The 11,195-nt window shown below is 31.9% G+C and overlaps 1 protein-coding gene across 1 annotated transcript in view; it reads left to right on the top strand.

Moving 5' to 3' along the window:
- The first annotated feature begins 288 nt into the window (after positions 1–288).
- LOC122629504 (alpha-mannosidase 2) overlaps positions 289–11,195 on the top strand; it is a 188,539-nt gene continuing 177,632 nt past the window's right edge. Inside the window, exon 1 of the mRNA XM_043812991.1 lies at positions 289–1,512. The gene's annotated coding sequence lies outside the window, so the exon portion shown is untranslated. The remainder of the gene's footprint in view (positions 1,513–11,195) is intronic.

Below are 11,195 nucleotides of genomic sequence, written 5' to 3'. Positions count from 1 at the left end.
ACCCCACCAAACGACCGACTTAACCATGGATCAGTACCGACATCTTTCGAAACGGGAACCCTACGATCTACGATCGAAGTTAAACTTCTCGAACATATTCAAAAGCGACCTAAAACGAATCTACATTTTATCTTTCCTGAAACAGTTTCTGCACAGTCGAAAAAGCACTAATCCCACTTATAACAACACTGTAAAAAACAAAAAAAAAAAGAAAAAGAAAAGAAAGAAAAAAAAAAAACAAACAAGAAAAAAAATTATCACCTATAACGTTACATCCATACTTATTGTCTCCGTTACGGGACAATAATTAAAAAAGCAAATACTCCCAAAAAACAAGATTACAATTACGTGTAATCGTTATTTAATAATCGTAACTAAGAGAAAACAAACATAAAGAAAGAAAGAAAGAAACAGTAAAGACAATGTAGTTCTCATTCTTAAATAAAAATCGAGTACGGTGGCAACGAATACGACGTGTACGTACCTGGTCCGATATCATCCCTCTCGCTTTCTCTGAGATTGGGCGATGCCGTTGTTGGCGCCGTGTTTTTCTGTCTCACTCTTTCGCTCGTACTTCCCCTTAGCAAGCCTTGCGCCACCTGGCCGACGAAAGGTCTGGGAATCTCTCTCGCTGGGTTGCGACTCCCCACCAATGGAGCATCGCGTTACCCCCACTCCAGCTCCACGGCGTAGCATCGGGTATAATGGGGGGGGGGTGAAGCAGAGGGGCGCGCGGGTTGGACGGCAGTCCTTCGACGGATGCCTCGTCGTAGAGAAGTTTCGCTTCTCTCTGTTATCCTCGCGAGATATTACAAGAAGAAAGGACGATCGTGTTCGTAGTCTTTTACTATCTCTCGTCGTGCTTCTTATTCAAACCTTTTCCGTGTTGTGTGTCTCTGTGTTATTGTCTCTCTTTCATAAACTATCGTCACTTTTCTCTTTCTCTCTTTCTTTCTCTCTCTCTCTCTCTCCTCTTCTCTGTCCTTGTCTTTCTCGTGCGAACGACCTACCACCCCTATGTAGCCGAAGCTCTCGGTTTAGGTTAGGGCAAACCTAACTACTCGTTGTCAACGCCGCGTGCTTCGAAACCGGCTGTTAGTTCATTTTTAGCAGTGATTATCTTCCAGTATTTTCTTTTTTTCCTTCTTTCTTTTTTTCTTTTTTTCTTTCTTTTTAAGTGCCTTCTATCTATCTCTTTCTATTTTATTCTCTTGTTTTCTTCGTTTTCTCTTCCTTTCTTTATCTCTCTCTTCCTCTCTTTCTCTCTTTCTTTCTTTCTCTCTCTGCCTCTCCCGTTTATGTGAACAAAGATCTCGAGGAAGGAGATTCAAGCAGATTCAAGTTCGAGGATCTTTCGTGGCTCCGTAAGAGATCGTCGAGAGAAGAACAGCCAGTCATCTTTTTTCTTCGCTTCTTGACCTTCCTTGTCCTTACTGGATAACCGATAGCTCCGATATTTTCATCACGAAAAGGACGTTTCTCTTCGTTGGACAATTCGATTTAACGACTTAGGTAAGTGTTTCTGTTTTTTGACGAACGATCGAAAAGATTTTTTTTTCTATCGTTCCATCTTGTTTTTCTTGTTTTTTTTTTTTTTTTATCTTTGTACAAAGACGCTTTTATTAATCCAAGTCGTAATTACTCGTTTAATATAATATATGTTTAATGTAATATTTAATATGATATTTAGCTGAATATTGAATATAATATTTTCTTTTATTCGACCTCTATTCGAACGTATCACGTTTGTAGCTCGTCCCATATTACGTATAACAATAAGATCGCAAATGCTTCAGCGAAACAATTCAAATTGCGCGCCGATTCCTCAAAACGAACTTCTATTGTTCTACAATTTTCATTTAAAACACGTAATCACGAAATCGACGTTGCGATCGTTGATATATTATTACGTTTGAATAAAAAGTTATTGAACTTAACATTTATTATAACGATTATCATAAATCGTATGATTTTCAATTTTCCAACGAAAAAGGATGTGTGATTACGTATAACCTAATTTACGAATAAATTTTAATAATCGCATTTGTTATAGAATAAGACTTTTTTTTCTCTCTCTTTCTCTCTCTCTCTCTTTTTTTTTTTATCACGACACAATAAACATTCTTTTCATTTTCAACGAAAATAATCGAGCAATCGTAATTATACTAATGAATTTGTCGTTTCGTTCTCGAATGATCTTTTATTTTTTACTTTTCTCTTTTCCTTTTTTTTTCTTTTTTTTTTTTTTTTAATCACATAATTTTAACATTTTAATATATATATATATTTTTGTTAATTTATAATAAATCATATAATTTTAATATGAAACACATATAATTTTAAATCATACGATCTCATAATAATTATTAACTTAAATCGTACAATTTTGTTTTCTTCGAAGTTTCTTTGATCTAACAATATGTTATCATTATATACGTATATACGTCTCTAGGAATATCAAAGATTCGTGAGGAAAAACCGTTAACGAGTTTCCTCGTTCGTGACGCTTTTCACGCTTTGAATCGTGTTGCGTTTTGTTGTGGTGTAGAGGAAAACAAAGACTCTGTTTCTCGGAAGCTGTATTATAAACGAACAACGTCTTATACATTAGTAACCTTCGTAACTTTGATTTGACGTGAAGGTCCAGCTGAGGTAAAGCACCCCGTCAAAAATAATAAAATCTTCGCTATTTTCGATTGCGTAATATTTGAGGTTATGTCGATAACAACGTTAGTAAGAGGTTGCTTCGCGAGTATTCAACGAGATTTAGATTATAGAAACCAGTTTTCTCTGTAACAGTTAACGTGAATATTTCGTGCTACGGTCATTCCAATATTTCTCTATTCTTTTTATTTTCTTTTTTTGTTCTTTCTTTTCTCTTTTGTTTTGTTTTGTTTTTGTATCTTTAATCAAGGACAAGTTTAGAAAGTGATTTTAGATAAGCAGTTTCTTTTTTTTTTATTTTTGATTTTTTTATTTCGGAGATATTCGAAAGGATACGAATAGAAATATTTACGAATTTGTATCATTAATCAAATTTCGCTTATACAGGATGACGAATAAAATTATCTAGTCGATGTATCTAATCTTTATGTATATTCTCAATACAAGTTGTTCGAACACACACTTTCGCTTTATCGTAATATATCTTGATAATTTCATTAACTTTTCTTCTTCAATTTTTTTTTTCTTTCTTTTCTTTTTTTTCTTTTTTAACCATAGATACGAAATCCATCGACAATTGTAAATAAGTTTTCGAACGTCCTTGGGAACGAAATAGAAAATATTTTTCAATATCAAATATTACCATATTACCATCGAGCATCGTAGACGAAACTAAACAATGATTACAGTCACCTTTTAAATAAATACGAAGATCAATGGAATGATACGTTTGACGAAAATGATGAATATATTCGAAGAAATAAATTTTATGACAATTGACGATGAATGAACAACATTGAAAAGTATTGAAAATAATAATAATAATAATAATAAAAAAAAAAACAAAAACAACAAATAACAACGAAAAAAGAAAAACAAGATTTAACCGTAGAACTTCAATGTTTCTTCGTTCTTTTCTTTTTTTTTTTTTTCTTTTTAATTTATGAAACGTCCATAATAGATAAGTTTTTATTGTTATCATCGTTTCTCGATTTTCATACGTATGAGAAAGAAATGATAAAAAGGATCATTGATGGTGAATTCTACGGAAGTTCATCTCCGGTTCGTTCGTAACGAACTCACTCGATCGTCCTTCGTTTGTTGGTGGGTCGAGTTGGAGATAGAGAAAGAAAGAGAAAGAAAGAAAGAGAGAGAAAGAAGGAAGAAAGAAAGACAGAAAGAAAGACAGAAAGAAAGAAAAAAAGAGAGGAGAGTATTAATTAACTTCTCTTGGAAAAGTTATTAGCTTGTCGAGGGTGGGACGAACGTGTTACTTCAGCAGCATCGACGATACTCAGCTTTGCCAGCGTTTTCCCTTCGAGCAGCAATTACACGTTCATCGATCCGATCTCTTTCTCTCTCTTTCTCTCTCTTTCTCTCTGTTTCTATCTCTATCATTATTACTAATAAACGTATCTTAATCCTTTCGATCGATTCGTTCATATCGTCGAGGCCTTTCATTTCTATTTTTCAAATATTTAAACTGTCTCTGTTCAATCGTACGTACGTCGACCAATCACAGTTCACTTTCTTGTTTCTCTTTGGAATTTCGATAAAATCCGCAAAAAGATAGCTACCGACGAGAGCGCGTGAATAATGAGTTTTATATTCAATTTTTTCTTTTTTCTTTTCTTCTTCTTCTTCTTTTTTTTTTTCCTTTTTCATTCATTCAGTTTTACTTTTTCTTTCTTTCTTTCTTTTATTTTGTCAGTGTATTTTTATTCTTTTTGTGTATGACGAATAATGATCCAGATCGTTCCCATTCGAATCTTGTACGAATCGATAGCTATGTTATTTAGTTATTTATGGAAAGTATAGTTTATATTTATAATATATAAACGTATTGTACGGTAAATCATAAAGTTATTTCATATTAATGAATTCGTATTAAACTTTTATACAATAAAGTAGATGTATGGAAAAAATTCAACTATTTTTCTATAAGTATAATTCATAAACGTGTTGTACGATAAATTACAAAGTTATTTAATATTAATGGGTTTGTATGAAACGTTTACTACAGTAAAGTAGATATAGGAAGAAATCCAACTATTTTTGTATTCCAATCAAAATTGAATTACGTCGTAATATATCATAAAGAGAAAACGTTCGGTAAATATTTTGTTTGAGGAAAAAAATTCTAACGTAGAGTTCTACGAACTCATTTAATCTCACGTTCCTGTCCATCTTTCTCTCTCTGTCTCTTTCTCTCTCTCTCTCTCTATCTATTTCTCTTTCTCCCTCTCTCTTTGTCTTTCTTTTCTTCGTGACGAAAAAATATGTCGTCTTTTTTAATGGCTCGATGATTTCAAGGTCAGACGCGTGCTTCTACAGAAATCATCGTATCTTTTATATTTTCAAAATTTTATTTTCACTAGCTTCCAATGATTTATCGATTGTATCGACAGTTTTTTTTTGTCTCCTTTTTTTCTGTTCTTGTTCTCTCTCTCTCTTTCTCTCTTTTTTTTATTGTTAACAAGCTCGAAAACGTTTTATATATAAATCGCTTTAATTAACGATGGATATTCCTACGAAGCTTCTATTTTACGTAAAATCTGGATTGACAGTAGGGTGAGTGATTTTTTTATAGAGCCTTTGTTGTTGTTATATTTTCTCGTGCTTTTTAATCGTTAAATTTTAATTATAAGTTTTGATTACAGTTTTGCTACTTTAAAAGCGTTTTTCTATCAGCTGATGATTATAAAAAGTGGCTTTATATATATATATATATATATATATATATATATATATATATATATATATATATATATATGATTTTATAAGAAACCATATAATCTTTTAATTTTTTCCTTTATTATTAATTATCATAAAACAATGTAAATCGTACAAAACTTTTTTTAATTTGCTTAGTTTCATAATTTGTCTGATACATCAATATGTACATTAATTGTTTGAAATATTTTAATTATAGTGTTTCTTTGTAGTTCTCATCAATTATTTACTTCTTCTTTTTTTTTTTTTTATCTTTTCCTCGATTTAGCGATTCTCAGAATTATCTCGGTTGTTTGCTTCTGTCTACGACAGAATGCGACTCGATAAAAATAACATACATAACAGGAAATAGATTCTCTATAACAGGTCGTTAGAGAACGATTCTTCGATAAGGAATATATTGTAGTTTCGAGATTTATCCTGGATGTTATATATTCGTGTTTATCGCATAGATTCTCTTCAATGAATGTATGTTTGTATCTGTGTTCTATGTAGTCATTTATTAGGATAGATTTTACGCTTTCTACCGGTCAGCTCTAAATAACCATAATAAAAACTTGGAAAGTCACTACTCTTTTTAGAAACTGTGAAATTTTCATAATAGCTTTTGCTGTTTATACGGCGCTTACTCAGTTTCTTTTTTTCTGTTTTCTTCTTCTTCTTTTTTGTTTTTTTTTTTTATTTTCCTTTCTTCCTTTTTTTTTTTTCTTTATTAAGTGTATTAACTCGTAAGTTTTTTAATATATCGAACGACTCTTTTTCTTTCTAACTTTCATTTTTCTCTTTTTTTTTGTTTTTCTTTCTCCTTCTTTCATCCGTTATAACGCAACAAGAAAATGAGAAGAAAAAAGAAGAAACATTCTTATCGTTTAATTAAGAGATTATTAATATTTTTATTATTATTCGTGAGGAACAGGAAATAGAAAATGGAAATTCGTTTTTCTCCATTATATCTTTCTCAATTCTTTTTTAATTTACAGCTCTTTAAATTTTTGATTGGCAGTATCGATTATATCTTTTTTACAGCTTTTTCTGTAGTAGATTATAGATATATTATATATTATTATTATATCTAACTTCTTGCCTCCCCGTATTTTTTTCTATACTCTATGTGTATACATACATATATATATGTATGTATGTATATATGTATATATAACAGAATGTTTTATATTTATTTCAAATCGTTCGAAGTTTACTTAAAAATGATTTTTCTTTTATTTTTCTATACGTTCAACGTATATCAAATATTCGTCGATTTTTATTTTACATCGTACGCAACGATACGTTATATTGTATTTTGTATTACGTAATTGTTAATCGTATTACAGTAAAATTAATTTCATTTTATTCTCTCTCTCTCTCTCTTTCGTTCTCTTTCTCCATTTCCCTTTCTCTCTTTCTCTCTCTTTTTCTATCGATATGAATAAAATATTTTTCATCAACTGTAAGTACAGTGCCTCAATAAATTCTCAATTTATCGTCGACGACCGATGAAATAGAAAAGATAAAAAGTAAAAAAAAAAAAGGGATAGATGGAAAGAGACAGGGAATGAGAGAAAGATAGATAGATAGTTAGATAGATAGCTAGCTAGCTAGCTACCTAGTTAGATAGATAGATAGATAGATAGATAGATAGATAGATAGATAGATAGAAAGAGAAGGCGAAATACGAGTCTCTGTGGAAGGCCGATGAAATGCGTTTTACTCGACGAAAATGCGGTTCGGAATTTTGGCGAAGTCAAACGCGTCGAACGGAAGGCATACGAAACTCTATCGTGGTGGAGGGGGTAGGAGAAGGGGTATGGTAAAGCTCGTAAATTTTTCATTTTCAAGGGACAACGACGACTTTTTGTCGTTCACGAAATTCTCTCTTTCTCTCTCTTTCCGTCCGTACGTCCATTTGTTTCTTTCTCCCTCCCTTTACCTCTCTCTCTCTCTCTCTCTCTCTTTCTTTCTCTGTTTTTGTGTTTGCGTGAAAGAGAAAGAGTGTGTGTGTGTGAGAGAGAGAGAGAGAGAGAGAGTATGAGTGGGATACATAGAGAGGGATGAGTGGGAGGTGGGAGAGAAAGAGACAAGAGACAAGAGCTCGATGAAACGGAAATTTCTCGTGTCACGAGATACGAGGAGAAAACTCTTCCTGTCCGGTGTCTAGTTCTCTCTACTCAAGAGAATTAGTTTCCTTAGGAATTTTAGAGGAGGAATAGCTACTAAAATACCTCACGTTGTTGTTACTCCTTCTTGGAACTTTAGCCTTTAAAGTAGCGTGTTTTATTTAACGTTGTTAACTTATCTGTTATTTTTCTATGTTTCTTTCATCGATTAATTAATTAATTAATTAATTCATTCATTCATTCATTCATTTTTCTTTTTTCTATCTTCCTTTTCTTAATTGCTATTAATGATAAAGAGGATAGATGAGTTCAATCATCGTATTAGTTAGAAGACGTATAAAATCGATATCGATAGGATCCAATTAATAATAAGCCATTAATCATGTTAAAATTAATAGGTTATACTAGGTAATCATGATCAGGTTTCAACAGTTTCCTCCACTTGGAAAGTTGTTCCTTAGGGTAGGAAGTTTTCCTTCTTCATGCATCGTTTCGATATTTGCACGGTGCACCTGCATTTCCGTCGATACCTCTTCTATACGCTATGTGTATTACCTATCTACCTACCTAGCTACCTACCTATCTACCTGCCTACCTATCTAGCTACCTACCTACGTATCTGCTACTACATTCTCCATGTTCATGCGTTCGTACGTGTGTACGTGTGTGTCTTCTTTATGTGTGCATGTCCTATGTATTTACAGGTGCAACTCGCACGCGTTATGTATTTATGCAGGGAGCTCGACTCCTTCGCGAAGTACCTTTCTCGACCCTGGGATATATACAGCCTTTGTTGTTAATACTACTTTCGCAAGGTGCGTATATATATATATATATATATATATATATATATATATATATATATATATATATTGCTGACCCTCGATTCTTTATTCTTTATTTCTTATTATATATACACCTATATTTAATATACATATATATATAATATAAAATGTATAAATAACATATTATATATTATATATTATTATACTGTATATATATATTTATTACATATATATTACATATATATAATATATATAAAATATCTAAATAACGTTATATATGTTATATATATTATATATTATTATATATATATGTACTTATACACGTTCTCTTTCGTTTTAAAAAACCTTCAATTCCTATTTCGCCATTTCCATTTAACATTCGATTATCTTTATCCGTCACACGTAATCGATTAGTTATGTTATTACAATTATTCGAAACGGAAATGCAAAGGGGGAAAAAAACCGGATCGTTATGGAATGTAATTGTATGATCGTATCTCCTTGAAATTATACATTTCTTTTATTATATAGGATGTTTTGTAATATCTAACGCTTGGCAGGCATGTCTATAAAACAATATAGATCTTATGATTTGATTTCACGAAACAATTGATTATTTCGAAAATTAAATCACTTTACGGGAAAATAATATATTATTTTATAATATGTGAATCATTTGTTAGAAATAGAATTAACGGATATATTCAATTGTAGGAGTGATTGATCGCGAGATATCCATCAAAGGAAGAGATCGAAAGTTGAACGTTCGGTCATCACGTGATGGCATGTGTTAAAGCCTTTCGGCTTTTCGAGAATTTCGAAATTCTCTCCTTTTTTATCCTTTGAACAGCGATCGCGTAACCAAGTTGAGAACGATTCGGTAATCGCCACGATTCCTTCTCAAACGAGGTCGAACGTGAAAGAATTCGACGAACGAATGCTCGTACGCTCGGTGAAAGAGACAAGCCGAGCGTTTTGTTTGAAATTATTAATGGACGTCGTTATCGTGCTGCGGACGCTCGTTTGGCGACGCCATTTTAATCGTTTTTAGCCGACAATGATGACGAGGGAAACGATTTAAAGTAAACGCTCGTACCTTTTAATATCCTCGATTGCTCGAAAGTCCGACGTTGGTTAAATCGAGAACGCTGATAATACTTCCTCATTTATTATAATATTTATTATAAATTCACGACTCTCGGTAATAGGAATTTGCAAGACTATTAAAATATTCCATTCGAAATATGAAAGTAATTAGGAAAGCGTATTTATTTATGCGGTTTAGTTAATTTTTATTTAATGTTTCTTTCCTAAATCGTATTATATATATTCTTTTTTTCATCTTATTTATTTCTTTTCTTTCTTTCTTTCTTTTATTTATTTATTTATTTATTTATTTATTTATTTATTTATTTATTCTTTTCTGTAGACATCGCGGGTTTCGATTTCTTATCTTTTCTTTTTTTTTTTTTTTCCAGTGAATACGATTAACTATAATTGTTAATTAAATTAATTTCATTACGATTAGGATCAATGATTATTATTTTCGAGATTGCAAACGCGACGATCGAGTTTAAAAAAAAAGGAACCCGAAGATTTAATCGATATATCTCGCGGAATCTTCTGACGTGGAAGTCGTTAATCCCTGGATAAAAATTTGCTCAAGACTTTTTCTCAATGCTGAAGATTACGAACATCTGCGGCCCAACGGTCCAATCTTGGAATGGTACATGTGCGATCCGAAATTGAATTTCATTCATTCAAAACAAAAAATGAAAAATGGCATTATTATCGAGTATTCTTTTTTACTTCTTAGAATTTTATAACATAGGGTTATAAAATTAAATGAGGCTTCGATTAATAATAATAAGTACATAAATTAAGTTTACAAATACGATCATAATTATTAATCATTAACATTTAATTACCAGTTAATAATGTCCTCTCTCTCTCTCTTTTTTTAAATCTTTAATTAACTAATAAATAAGTGTTCTATATTAAAAAATAAAAGCTTTTTTTTACACACACACGCACACGTTTGTTTTATATATATTTATTATATATATTTATATATATATATAACATATAATATATATTTATTTTCTTGTTTTATTTCTTTCGGAAATCATAAATATACGTGAAGTCTTGTAAAAGTGTTTATTCATTGTTTTCTACGAGCGATAAATATAAGAGAATAGATTATCGTCATTTTGAATTTCAGATCGATTGAACGTTTGAACAAATTCGGGACATTAATTTCGGCAATAACGTCGGCGAAACGAGTTGGCGCGTCTGACGATGGGATCGTTAATACTAGCGGTGTTCTATCGTAGCCGTTGTTTGAAATGCGCGCGCGCGGGAGATCGGCAGTTTCGCGCGTAAACGTTCATTTTCCGAACGTGCAAGCTAGGAAACATTAATCTGTCAAACTGAACGGTGATTTACGTGGTTCACATATCGAGTCGTTACCGATAATCTGCTATTTTCTCCTGTAATTATCGTGCTTACGGTCGTAACTCGTAGCTCCGAGTGAGTTTCCAGTTATATGTCTTGTTCGATATGTCGATAGAAGACTACATACGACCTTTACGAGTTATCGTACCGGGCGTTCGCGGGAAATTTAAATGGGAAAATTTTAATCGACTTTTCGAGAGATATCGTTCAATTAATAAGAGACATTGCTCTTGATCATTTTTTTCTCTTTTCTTTCCTTTTCTTTTTCTTTTTGATATTCTTAACCTCAAGTTATTTGGTACTTAATAGAGTGCTTTCTATACTTGAAAATATTTCATTTCGCATTTCTTCGCAATTTCTTCGGGTCACGAAGGAATTCGATCCATGCCGGTTTCGTCTCGAAGGATTTGCTTCGAATTATGTTAACTTTCTCTCTCTCTCTCTC

The sequence above is a fragment of the Vespula pensylvanica genome, chromosome 5, assembly GCF_014466175.1.
Source record: "Vespula pensylvanica isolate Volc-1 chromosome 5, ASM1446617v1, whole genome shotgun sequence".
Lineage (NCBI taxonomy): Eukaryota > Metazoa > Arthropoda > Insecta > Hymenoptera > Vespidae > Vespula > Vespula pensylvanica.
Note: the sequence above shows the minus strand (reverse complement) of the source record. Positions and strands in the feature narration are given on the sequence as shown.